The 13,837-nt window shown below is 44.0% G+C and overlaps 1 protein-coding gene across 1 annotated transcript in view; it reads right to left on the bottom strand.

Annotated features, from left to right (window-relative positions):
- Positions 1-10,769, bottom strand: part of rnf24 (ring finger protein 24) — a 159,390-nt gene extending 148,621 nt beyond the window's left edge. Inside the window, exon 1 of the mRNA XM_043700148.2 lies at positions 10,330-10,769. The gene's annotated coding sequence lies outside the window, so the exon portion shown is untranslated. The remainder of the gene's footprint in view (positions 1-10,329) is intronic.
- Between the last annotated feature and the right edge of the window lie 3,068 nt (positions 10,770-13,837).

The following is a 13,837-nucleotide window of genomic DNA, read 5'->3' on the forward strand; positions in this document are numbered from 1 at the left end:
TAAGATGAAATAATAGGCAAGCAGAAAGCAAAGGTAATAAAATGTCAACAGCCTTGTTTGTAGAACAAACAGAAACTGCTAATCTTGAGATACTGTATCTGGTGCAGGTCTAGGTTTCTGGCGTTCTGAGCTAAAAGCTCCAGGAAGAGGGGGAGAGAGAGATCAGGAAGCTTCAGCCAAGGAGTCCACTTCAGTCAGAGCCATGTTTCAGGGAGACCGGGTCATGGGAAATATAGCCTCGGCCCACCTGCTTCCACAGAATGGATGTCTGGAGACCAGCCAAGAATAGATCATGGTGAAGTCAGGTGAACCACTGCTCTTTTAAAAACCTGGTCTCACGCCCAGACACCTGGGAATCACTGGCCCAAGACCGTCCAAAAAGGAAGAGGAGTATCTGGGAAGGTGTTGAGCACCCCAAGACTTGCTGTCAGGAAAAGGTGGAAGTCAGGGGAGAACAGCGAAAGAAGGGCACAGCCACACCAAAGCCCCACCCCCACCACCCCTTCCCATGACCACCACCTGCCCGAACTATAACAGAGCTTCTAATAACCACATCAGTCTGTACAGCTTCATAGAGAGTCACTGTGATAGTGAACAAGAGTCATCCTCATCTGAGAGGGGCTGTCAATGAATGACACCTACCAACCTATTTTACACAGGACAGAAGCACAACAAAGCTCCAGTGACAATATGCTCCACTTTTAAAAAAGCCTCAAAGAAAACAATCACTAATTCATAAGGTTCTCCTTTGAAAAAAAAATCTTTTGCTGCAGGGCAACTATCCTGAAGTTCATCCAAACCCTTTAAAATGATAACAATAGAAACTTCAAGCACTTGAAACCTCTTTATCTTCTGTCAATAATTGTTGCTCAATGAGCAGTAAAGATCACAGAGCCAGAGCTTTCAAACAAGCAATGCTTTCCCTTGGGCCCACCTGCTTCCACAGAATGGATGTTTGGAGATCAGCCAAGAATAGATCATGAGGCTCTGAAGTCAGGTGAACCATTCCTCTTTTAAAAAAATTGCCTTGATTCCACAAAAATAGCAGAGGACTCAGACACACCTGTCTTGGCACTGGAGCTGTCCAAGTCAGGGGTACGAGCTCTGGACATGAATCACAGCTCTGGAGAATGCAGGCCACAATGTGGAGCACCAGTAAACATTCTTCCTCAGTTATCTCTCTTTAGTCCTGCTCCTCGGATGCTGCCTGGCCTGCTCTGCATTTCCAGCACTACACTCTCAACATTTGTCAATCACAGAAGCGTATTCAGGTTTTTGTTACATTCTGGGTTAAGGAATCAGGCCCCAGTCTGGAATGGGAATCAAATCCTATGTGAGAATCATAGAGTCATAGAGATGTACAGCATGTAAACAGACCCTTCGGTCCAATCTGTCCATGCCGACCAGATATCCCAACCCAATCTCGTCCCACCTGCCAGCAACCGGCCCATATCCCTCCAAACCCTTACTATTCATATACCCATCCAAATGCCTCTTAAATGTTGCAATTGTACCAGCCTCCACCACATCCTCTGGCAGCTCATTCCATACATGTACCACGCTCTCTGTGAAAAAGTTGCCCCTCAGGTCTCTTTTATATCTTTCCCCTCTCTCCTTAAACCTATGCCCTCTAGTTCTGGACTCCCTGACCCCAGGGAAAAGACTTTGCCTATTTACCCTATCCATGCCCTTCATAATTTTGTAAACCTCTATAAGGTCACCCCTCAGCCTCTGACACTCCAGGGAGAACAGCCCCAGCCTGTTCAGCCTCTCCCTATAGCTCAAATCTTCCAACCCTGGCAACATTCTTGTAAATCTTTTCTGAACCCTTTCAAGTTTCACAACATCTTTCCGATAGGAAGGAGAACAGAATTGCACGCAATATTCCAAACGTGGCCTAACCAATGTCCTGTACCGCCGCAACATAACCTCCCAACTCCTGTAATCAATACTCTGACCAATAAAGGAAAGCATACCAAATGCCTTCTTCACTATCCTGTCTACCTGCGACTCCACTTTCAAGGAGCTATGAACCTGCACTCCAAGGTCTCTTTGTTCAGCAACACTCCCTAGGAGTCCCATTAAGTCTATAAGTCCTGCTAAGATTTGCTAAGATTTGCTATCCCAAAATGCAGCACCTTACACTTATCTGAATTAATCTCCATCTGCCACTTCTCTGCCCATTGGCCCATCTGGTTAAGATCCTGTTGTAATCTGAGGTAACCCTCTTCGCTGTCCACTACATCTCCAATTTTGGTGTCATCTGCAAACTTACTAACTGTACCTCTGATGCTGACATCCAAATCATTTATGTAAATGACAAAATGTAGAGGGCCCAGCACCAATCCTTGTGGCAGTCCAGTGGTCACGGGCCTCCAGTCTGAAAAACAACCCTCCACCACCACCCTCTGTCTTCTACCTTTGAGCCAGTTCTGTATCCAAATGGCTAGTTCTCCCTGTATTCCGTGAGATCTAATCTTGCTAATCAGTCTCCCATGGGGAACCTTGTTGAATGCCTTATTGAAGTCCATATAGATCACATCTTCCGCTCTGACCTCATCAATCCTCTTTGTTACTTCTTCAAAACACTCAATCAAGTTTGTGAGACATGATTTCACACACACAAAGCCATGTTGACTATCCCTAATCAGTCCTTGCCTTTCCAAATACATGTACATCCTAGCCCTCAGGATTCCCTCCAACAACTTGTCCACCACCGACGTCAGGCTCACCGGTCTATAGTTCCCTGGCTTGTCCTTACCACCCTTCTTAAACAGTGGCACGACATTAGACAAGCTCCAGTCCTCAGGCGCCTCACCTGTGATTATTGATGATACAAATATCTCAGCAAGAGGCCCAACAATCACTTCTCTAGCTTCCCAAAGAGTCCTAGGGTACACCTGATCAGGTCCTGGGGATTTATCCACCTTTATCCATTTCAAGACATCCAGCACTTCCTCCTCTGTAATCTGGACATTTTGCAAGGTGTCACCATCTATTTCCCTACAGTCTATATCTTCCTTTTCCACAGTGAATACTGATGCAAAATACTTGTTTAGTATCGACCCCATTTTCTGCGGCTCCACACAAAGGCTGCCTTGCTGATCTTTGAGGGGCCCTATTCTCTCCCTAGTTACCCTTTTATCCTTAATGTATTTGCAAAAACCCTTTGGATTCTCCTTAATGCAATTTGCCAAAGTTATCTCATGTCCCCTTTTTGCCCTCCTGATTTCTCTCTTAAGTATACTCCTACTGCCTTTATACTCTTCTAAGGATTCACTCGATCTATCCTGTCTATACCTGACATATGCTTCCTTCTTTTTCTTAACCAAACCCTCAATTTCTTTAGTCATCCAGTATTCCCTATACCTACCAGCCTTTCCTTTCACCCTAACAGGAATATACTTTCTCTGGATTCTCGTCATCTCATTTCTGAAGGCTTCCCATTTTCCAGCTATTCCTTTACCTGTGAACATCTGCCCCCAATCAGCTTTTGAATGTTCTTGCCGAATACTTGGCCCATACCCCTCTGAATCCTTCCTATTCATATACCCATCCAGATTCCTTTTAAATGCTGTAATTGTACCAGCCTCTACCATTTCCTCTGGCAGCTCATTCCATACACGCACCACCCTCTGTGTGAAACAGTTGCCTCTTAGGTCCCTTTTAAAACTTACCCTTCTCACTTTCAACCTATGCCCTCTAGTTTTGGACTCCCCCTACTCCAGGGGAAAGACCTATTTACCCTATCGATGCCCCTCATGGTTTTATAAACCTCTTTCATGTCACCCCTCAGCCTCAGACACACCAGGGAAAAAGCCCCAGCCTATTCAACCTCTCCCTATAGTTCAAACCCTCCAACCCTGGCAACATCCTTGTAAATCTTTTCTGAACATTTTCAAGTTTCACAACATCCTTCCAATCGGAGGGACACCAGAACTGCATACAGTATTCCAGAAGTGGCCAAACCAATCTCCTGTACAGCTGCAACATGATCTCCCAACTCCAATACTCAAAGCATACTGTCTGTGTGGAGTTTGCACGTTCTCCCAGTGCGGGTGTGGGTCCTGTCTGGGTGCTCCGGTTTCCTCCCACAGTCCAAAGATGTGCAGGTTATGTGGGTTGGTCATGCTAAATTGTCTGGGGATGTGTAGGCTAGGTTGATTAGCCATGGGAAATGGAGGTTACTGGGAAAGGATGAGGGCTGGGTCCGGGTGGAATGCTGTTTGTAGGGTAGGTGCAGACTCAATGGGCCGAACGGACTCTTCCCATACAGTAGGGATTCAACAATTCTAATATCTGCTTTGATGGATTCTTCATCACCTGACTCTGAATTTGGTTACAGTGGTTATGAATAAAATTTCAGAGTCCTAATTATCCAGAAGATACTCAGTTTGCCAAAAGACCTGAAAGAAGTGTTCAACGCCATGATATATACAGACACATTGTTTCAGACAGAGACTGTGCACAGCTTAAAACGTAGCTGAACCAAAATTACAAGGGACATGAACTGATAGGGCATGTGCTATGTTGGACCCTGGAGCACCTATTTCAATCTGAGACTTTGTTTTTTTACAGAGCTGACCCAGTGTCTTGGCCAAATGCCTCCCTCAATGCATTATAATTCAAAAGAATTCCAGCCATTTATTTACTTTTAATACAACTTGTGTGCTATATGTAAATGTATAGATTGTTTTTTTTCTCCTTTCTGAAAGTGTGTACTCGTGCTAAGGAACAGGTCCACCCAAGTGATCACTCTTCATGTCTGTGTTTATACAGCAGTGAATGGGGTGAGGCATTGCAGCCAAACACAAACTTCTCTCTATCCGCCCTCTGTTCTTTAAGGTAATGGTTCTTAAAGAATTAATGTTTTATGTTGCATTGAGCTGCACCCAATGAACTGATGTCAATCAGTTTCTGGGTGGATACATTTGAGTTCTATGAAAACACTTGAAGAGACACATGTATTTTGTAGACTTCCTGATCGTCTTTGGTAATGATGCCTGACTTACACAGTGTAAACTGTATCCATTGCAATCATGCAATATAAGATAAGATATTAGAACATGAGGAAAACATTATTGGGATTGGGAAAAGTCAGTGAGGATTTATGAAAGGCACATCATGCTTCACAAATCTACAGCAGTTTTGTTGAGGATGTAACTAGTAAAATATCTAAGGGAGAATCATTGGATGTAGTGTATTTGGATTTTCAGAAGGCTTTCCACAAAACCTTTCAGAAGAGATTAGTGGGGCAACGCTAAAGCAGCTGAAATTGGGGTAATACATTAGCATGGATTTGGAATTAGGTGACAGGCACATAATGGAGCATGAGAATAAATGTTTTTCCTCCAATCGGCAGGCAACGACTAGTGGGATGCCACAGGCATCAGTGCTTGGTCCCAGCTATATAAATGACTTGGATGAGGGAGCCAAATGCAACATTTCCAAATTTGCTAATGACACAAAACTAAATGGCAAGTTCAGTTGTAGGGATGCAAGTAGGCTTCAAGATGATTTTGACAAGTTGAGTGAGTGGGTAAAGATATGGCAGATGCAGTACAATGTGGTGAAATGTGAAGTTGTACACTTTGGTGTGAGGAGCAGAAAGGAAGAGTATTATTTAAATGGTGATATATTGAGAAATGTGGATGTACAGAGGGTTCTTGGGTAAACAGGCAGGTGCTGTGAGCAAATGGTACATTGGCTTTCATTGCCTGGATTTAAGTTCAGCAGCAGGGATGTCTTACTGCAAATATACAGGGCCTTGGTGAGAGGATACCTGGAAGTAATGCGTGCAGTTTGGTCTCCCGACCTACAAAAGGAAATACTTGCCACACAGACAGCATAGCTGAGTTTCACCAGACTGTAACAGGATGGCAGGACTGTCCTATGAGGAAAGATTGATTCACCTGAGACTGTATTCACTAGAATTTAGAAGGATGAGAGGGAATCTACTTTGGTTGGGGATTCTCAAACCGGGGCCACATTAGGACTGAGATCAGGTAAACTTTCTTCACTCAAATTGTAATGATCATGTGGAATTCACTGCTACAGAAGGCTATGGAGGCTAAGTCACCGAATATATTCTAGGAAGAGATCGATAAATGTTTAGATTTTAAAGAGATCAAGGGATATGGGGAGAAAGTGAGGATATAGCATTGCATATCCCCATGACGCTACTGAATGATAGAGAAAGTTCAAAAGGCCTACTTTCGCTCCTAGTTTCTACGTTTCTAATAAGCTACCTTGTTATCTCAGACAAGTGTCTCTTCAGTTTAGATTCAGTCATGGTCTATCCTCCACTGAAGTTAGACTCAGTGTAATAAAGGCAGAATTGTAATAGAAAACTACCCAGACCAGAAAACCACAGGCTACTGACAATGATACCAGAGAATACATCAACCAGGATGTACTTACATTATCATTATCTTTATGTTCCTGAAAAATCTTGCATGATCAAATTCTAAAACTGTCCCTGACCACTTTGAATGTCACGTACACTGCGGTTAACATGAAACGAAGCGAGTCTTTACTATTCCACTTAACATCTCCTCTACCGAGGCGATAACCTCTTATATGCTTCCTATTACAAGACTGGAACTGCATTTCCAATGTCAGCAGAGAGCCCACATTACAGAACGGTTGGACCCACTCCTGTAGTGGAGCGTTTGGACCCAGGGATTTAACACTTCAAACGTAGCTGTGACCCAGATGAAGCTGGGAGGAGTGAATGAAGGTGACAGGAAGCTACAGTCAACTTGTTAACGATAGGATGCAGATGATCTCACGTGGCTTTGATCTTCTATGAAGCTATGTGAGTTATGCTAATGGTATCTGAGACAATCTCTGACTGATTCTCAAACCTGCTGCACAAGTACAAAAGTCAAATCTCTCCATTGTGCATCTGTGGCCCAAAAATGCCATAGAACACACAATGACACAACATCTGCTTCGCAAATACATAGAAGATGTCACAGTTATACACTTCTGACATTGTTATCCAAATAAGCCTCCTTGTAGAGCAGACTCAGAGGGGCTGAATGACCCTCTCATTGTTCATTGATAAGTACAGTATTATCATCGTTAGTAATTTACATTGACATCAGCCATAACATAGGAGAGGGGTAAAATTAGAGACAAAGATTTTCTAACATTCCCACATAGCTCAGCTTGCTGAGACGATGGAAGAAAAATATTAGGGAGACCCACTATCCATAGACATCAATTCCAAGAATCAATACACAGAATAATCTGTTATAAAGCAGAGGTAGACTCCCCCCTTCTGGGAATTAAAACCGAAACACCCAAAGAGGAACTCCTCAACCTATAATTTATAAAAAGAATGTGAAGAGTGTTGCAACCTGTTTTTTAGAAACTTCCAGTGGGAAAATAAAATAAATTCTTGACACTCACTTCAAAATCAACATGCATACGTTTATTTAACTAACTCTAACAGTGAACAAATTAACTAAACTAATAACAAACTGAATAAACCCCTTCTAAGTACTAACTATTCCTGAATAAAACAAGATTCTAATAGTGTGCTGTTCCAATAAATAGAAATCCCACTCATATACAAAAATTGGAATTTGGTCTCTCAAAATTACTGCCAGATTATGTGTCTTCTGGAATGTTCTATGCCTCTTTCCATCAAGTCTTCTGTCAGGAATGCTTCCTCTGATTCTTCTGTCAGGAACACCTTTTTCCATCATTGGTACCATTTTGTTTCAGATGTTGCTTTCTCTAATACATAGTTGACTGTGAGAGCCAATTTCTGTTTCGAGAGCTAAGGGCCATTAGCTCTGGTGAATGGTAGTTAGCTCTGGGGTCTTTGTCTAACTGTCCCTTTCTTTTATATCCTTCATGATATATCAATATTTCTTACAATAGGATTGGTCCTATGTTGTCAAAACCATCAGATTTAAATTTAGTAGGTCCTTGGGATCTAAGGGCCTGGCTCAAATGATTGGCTAAATTCAAAACTTGTTTTCTTAGTCAAAATTGCTGCTTGGCCTGCTAACTGCATGGCCTTTCAATAGAAATGTTTCAGTTCAGACTCTCTGTGTACTGCCAAACTCAGGCTGCTGCTCACAGACATCCATTTTAAATCTCTAACCAGAAAATGCACATAATCTTTTAAAGGGACCGTGCAATGCTTCCCCATTTTACAACTGTACAAACACCAAACTCTAACTTCCTGCCTCCCAATCTACATATACTCTCCCCAAATTTGCAACACATGGAGAACAGAAGAGGCCCTTTAGCCCATCAAATCTGTACCACCAAAAATGTAGTAAATCTTTACCAGTCCTTTGTTCTGGGCCCATAACCTTAAGAATAAAAAACAATTAGCAGGAAAAAAGAAATTGGGCCCATGATCTTGACCACCTTGAAGAATAAAGGCATCTAACATCTTGGTTTAAAAGCTGCCAAAAGCTGCCATCTTGACAGTGAAGCTCAGCTGAAGTACCAACTGTGAGCTCAAATGCAAGGGCACGTGAAATTTTGAGAATCTTCACAGCTACAAGTCTCCCCCAATGACCAAACAACATAACAGACTAGATTCACAATACTCCATCTGTGTCCGAAAGATCCACCAAGCATCATAACACATAGGGTCTCCAATACCCTCCCCTGTCGAGGACAGCCACTAAGCACCATAATGCACTGGATCCACAATACTCTCGCCATGTCGGAGAGATCCACCAAGCACCATAACACACTGGATCCACAATAGTCTCCAAGTGTCAGAGAGATCCACCAAGCACTATAACCAACAGGATTCCCAATACTCTCTGTGTCTGAGATCCACCAAGCACTATAACCCACAGGATCCCCAATACTCTCCCATGACCAAGTGATCCACCAAGCACTGCCAGCATTCTACCGAATGGCACCCAAAAGGGCGCCCAAAACCCCAAAGTTTCCTTTGGGCTAACAGCAAAATACTGCAGATGCTGCAAATCTGAAACAGAGTTAATTTTTCAGATCCACTATGAGTCTTCTTTGAATCGAAGAGCTTTCTCCCCAGTTCTCTGTGTTTATTTCCTTAGGACAATGGAACTCAACACTGCCGCTGGCTGCAGAGAACTGTCAATGGACACCAGATAGAGTGGGCACCAGCTACTAAGGGGGCTCAGGCAGATGGGCAATGCACCCAGTTCCAAATGCTCTGAGGGAGGGGCCAGTGTAACCTGCTGCACTCTCTGAGATATGCTCCAATCTCTCAGCACAGGGGGATGGTGTGGGAGTCTGTTTCACTGACAGGCAGCCTGCTGAAAGTCCAACTGCCCTCACCAACAAACACACCTACCCACAAATACACACCCACCCACATACACACACCCACCCACATACATACCTACACACACTCAAACTCTCTCTCACACACACACAAACACATATAAAGGGGCAACCCCTTCAAGACAGCGACTGGTAGAGAAATAGAGACCAGCTTGAGTCAAACACAAGGCAAAAACGAGGACTGCAGATGCTGGAAACCCGAGTCTGAATTAGAGTGGTGCTGGAAAAGCACAGCAGCTCAGGCAGCATCCGAGGAGCAGAAAAATCGACGTTTTGGGCAAAAGCCTTTCATCAGGAATTGAGTCCTGAGTCAAACACAAGTCTACCACCAGTGTCACTCTGGTCTGGGATTTTGCAATTGCGGTCTGGAAAATCTTCAGTCTGCCAAAGGGTTGAGGCGGGGCGGGAACATTCAGAGCCCCAACAACTGAGCGATTGATTGGCTCAGGGACTCTGCCCAGCGATGGAGTGGAGTTTCTCTGCCATCTGCACACAGTCTGCTCTCTCTCCCTGGAAACCAGTGTAAAATTACTCTGCTCCATACAGCATCACAGAGTCAAAGAGAGAGGGCTGGAAACAGCCCCTTCCCAGTTCATAGAGCACTGCACAGCCCCCAGCTTCACTGAATGGGAAATAAGCAGGTTTCTAGGAGGTGTTTCATCCATCTTCTCAGGACTGTCCTTCAGGACTTGCCACTACCACCTCTTTGCAAAAGTTTTCGCAAAAAGCAAAACAAACACATATGCATATTAAAGAATGCGCAATTTAAGATCAATGTCTAAGGGTGAGTTAAACGTTCGATGTTTAAAAAGACAACTATTCAATTTTTTAAAAATATCAACATATCATCAGAATAGTCTTGTCCAGGCTGGGAATACTGGGAAGGGGTTACCCGCTGGGTTATCTATACAGCTATATCATAATATATGATAACCAAGTAAGGCAATTCTTCACAAATTCGCCTTTAATTACATTCCTGCAAAATAATATATATATTTTAAAAAGATACACCTGAAAACTCACCAAAATTGCAACTCGTTCTGTAACACGAAAGCGAAATAAATCGTTCCTGTCCGCAGTATTTTGTCTTGCAGAAATTAAAATGTGTGTGGTTTATTTTGTAAATTATGCAGTAGTAATGAACGTAGCGCTCTCTCCTTCTCTCTCCAGCTCTGGGATGGATTACAGAGGTAGCGAGACAGACTCAGTGACAGGAATAGCAAGGCTCACCCGGACAGAGCAGGCTGCCGCTGCTGTTCAAACCTTCCTTCTCGATTTAAGGTTGCACTTGTTTTGTTTTTAAACCCCACCTCCCCCCCCTCCTTCCAAAAAATAAATAAATAACGTCGTGATTCTGGTGGGGGCCCTTCTCACTTTTGTCTGATTAATCTCTGCACATGTGGGTGAAGGAGGAGGAGAGGTGGTCTCGCAGAAAGACTTTAACGCACGTAGCCAGCCAGCGCTGTCTGCCTGCTCTCTGCTGTGAGAAATCAGCGTCAGCAAACAGGAATGTTCTGTGTGGCTGAGGGGAGAGAGAGAGAGAAAAAAATGTACAGGGGATTTATAGGTTCACATTCCCTCACACCCGCAAACGAACACGCCTTCTCTTGTCCACAAAGCCTTCTTTTTGGACCAGGGATTTTTTTGTTTTGGTCAGTCGATTTGCTGGCTGAATTATGTTGTATCTTTTCCCCTCCGCTTGGCTCAGCTCTGAGGTACAAGCTCAAGCATGACTTTGTGTTTAGGAAGTGCTCACAGCACTTGTCCAGGTCCTAAATGCATCAGTGAGTGCCCAGTCCTGGATCTTTCTGTGCTGGGGCCCCCTGTGCAAAAGCACAAACACACACACACGCACCACGATCCTGCGCCTTTTTTTTACACACATTCCCTCCTCCCCCTCCTACTTATCTGGGAGGCTGTGCCCACCATATGATCTTAGACAATCCTGCTACCAGAAACTGAAACGATTTGCCGGGAAAATCAGGGTGAGTTTATTGGACCTGCTCTAATCAGTTTAAATGCAACTTGTGGTGACCAAAAGGACTGCCCCACCCTGAGGTGAGTTGGAGGAGTGGGTTTATTTGACGAGGTGGGATGAGGGTACCAGGTAGGAACTGTGCCTGTCCTCTCATGAACTCAAAATAACTATGGATACTGGAAATGTGAAACAGACACAGCATGCTGGAAAAACTTAACTGTTTTAAATTTCCTACAGTGTGGAAACAGACCCTTCGGCCCAACAATTCCACACTGACCTTCCCAAGAGTAACCCACCCAGACCCATTTCCCTCTGACTAATGTATCTAACAGTAGGGGCAATTTAGCATGACCAATTCACCTGTCCTGCACATCTTTGTGGCTGTGGGAGGAAACCCACACAGACACAGGGAGGATGTGCAACCTCCACACAAACAGTTGGCCAAGGCTGGAATTGAACCTGAGACCCTGGTGCTGTAAGGCAGCAGTGCTAACCACTGTGCCACCCCTTAAGAAAGGCAGGCTTGTCAGGGATTTGAACCCAGGATTTCTCGCAAGTCTGCGTGGTAGAATACCCAAAGTGAGAATCATACCCCTAGACCAACAAGCCACAAGCCACTTCACAGGTTGATAAAATCATGAGGGACAGAGATAAGGTGAATAGCAGTGGTCTTTTTCTCAGCATAGGAGAGTCCAATGCTAGAGGGCCTAGGTTTAGTGAGAGAAGAAAGAATTAAAAAGGACCCGAGGGGCCGCGTTTTCATACAGAGGGTGGTGCGTGTATGGAATGAGCTGCCAGAGAAGGTGGTGGAAGCTGGTACATTTACAACATTTAAAAGGCACCTGGATGGGTATATGAGTTGCAAAGGTTTGGAGAGATTTGAGCCAAGTGCTGGCAAATCAGTCAGAGTATTGAGTACAGGAGTTGGGAGGTCATGTTGCGGCTGTACAGGACATTGGTTAGATCACTGCTGGAATATTGCAAGCAATTCTCATCTTCCTACCGAAATAATGTTGTGAAACTTGAAAGGGTTCAGAACAGACTGAACAGGCTGGGGCTGTTTTCACTGGAGTGTCGGAGGCTGAAGGGTGTGACCTTACAGAGGTTTACAAAATTATGAGGGGCATGGATAGGATTAATAGACAAAGTCTTTTCCCTGGGGTCGGGGAGTCCAGAACTAGAGGGCATAGGTTTAATGTGAGAGGGGAAAGATATAAAAGAGACCTAAGGGGCAATGTTTTCACACAGAGGGTGGTCCGTGTATGGAATGAGTTGCCAGATGAAGTGGTGGAGGCTGGTACAATTGCACCATTTAAAAGGCATTTGGATGGGTATATGAATAGGAAGGGTTTGGAGGGATATGGACCAGGTGCTGGCAGGTGGGATTAGATTGGGTTGGGATATCTGGTCGGCATGGACAGGTTGGACCGAAGGGTCTGTTTCCATGCTGTACATCTCTATGACTCTAAATGGGACGAGATTAATTTAGGATATCTGATTGGCAAGGATGAGTTGAACCGTAGGGTGTGTTTTTGTGCTGTAATTTATATGACTATGGTCTAGCAGCATGAATGGAGACATATCTCTCATGGTAGTGAAAGTGTGCCTGCGAAGTTCTGGGTCTATAGGTATGTCAGGAATAAAGGAATTAGAATGAGAATTCCTACAGTGTGGTAACAGGCCCTTTGGCCCAACAAGTCCACACCGACCCTCCAAAGAGTAACCCACCCAGATCCATTCCCCTTGACTAATGCACCTAGCCTACACATCCCTGAACACTATTGGCAATTTAGCGTGGCCAATTCACCTAACCTGCACATTTTTGGATTGTGGGAGGAAATCGGAGCACCCGGAGGAAACACACACAGACATGGGGAGAATCTGCAAACTCCACACAGATTAGAATGACTAGAGTAAGATTCGGGACAGTCAAGGACAGCAGTGGGAAGTTGTGTGTGGAGTTGCTTGGCGAGATAGGAGAGGCGCTAAATGAATATTTCTCATCAGTATTCACATAGGAAAAAGACAACGTTGAGGAGAATATTGAGATACAGGCTATTAGACTAGACAGGATTGAGGTTTATAAGGAGTAGGTGTTCCCAATTCTGGAAAGTGTAAAAATAGTTAAGTCCCCAGGGTTAGATAGGATTTATCCTAGGATTCTCTGGGAGGCTAGGGAGGAATTTGCACAGCCTTTGGCTTTGATCTTCATATTGTTATTGTCTACAGATATAGTGCCAGAAGACTGGACGACAGCAAATGTTGTCCCCTTGTTCAAGGAAGGGAGTAGAGACAACCCTGGTAATTATAGACCAGTGAGCATAACTTTGGTTATGGGTGAAGTGTTGGAAAAGATTATAAGAGATAGGATTTATAACCATCTGATAATTTGATTAGGGATAGTCAACACAGTTTTGTGAAGGATTGGTCGTGCTTCACAATCCTTATTGAATTCTTTAAGGTGATCAAAAAGGTGGATGAGGGTAAAGCAGTTGATGTGGTATATATGGATTTCAGTAAAGCGTTTGATAAAGTTCCCTATGCTAGGCTATT

This window comes from Chiloscyllium plagiosum, unplaced genomic scaffold (genome assembly GCF_037043375.1).
Source record: "Chiloscyllium plagiosum isolate Xiang-an unplaced genomic scaffold, Cpla_swu_hap1 HiC_scaffold_1, whole genome shotgun sequence".
Lineage (NCBI taxonomy): Eukaryota > Metazoa > Chordata > Chondrichthyes > Orectolobiformes > Hemiscylliidae > Chiloscyllium > Chiloscyllium plagiosum.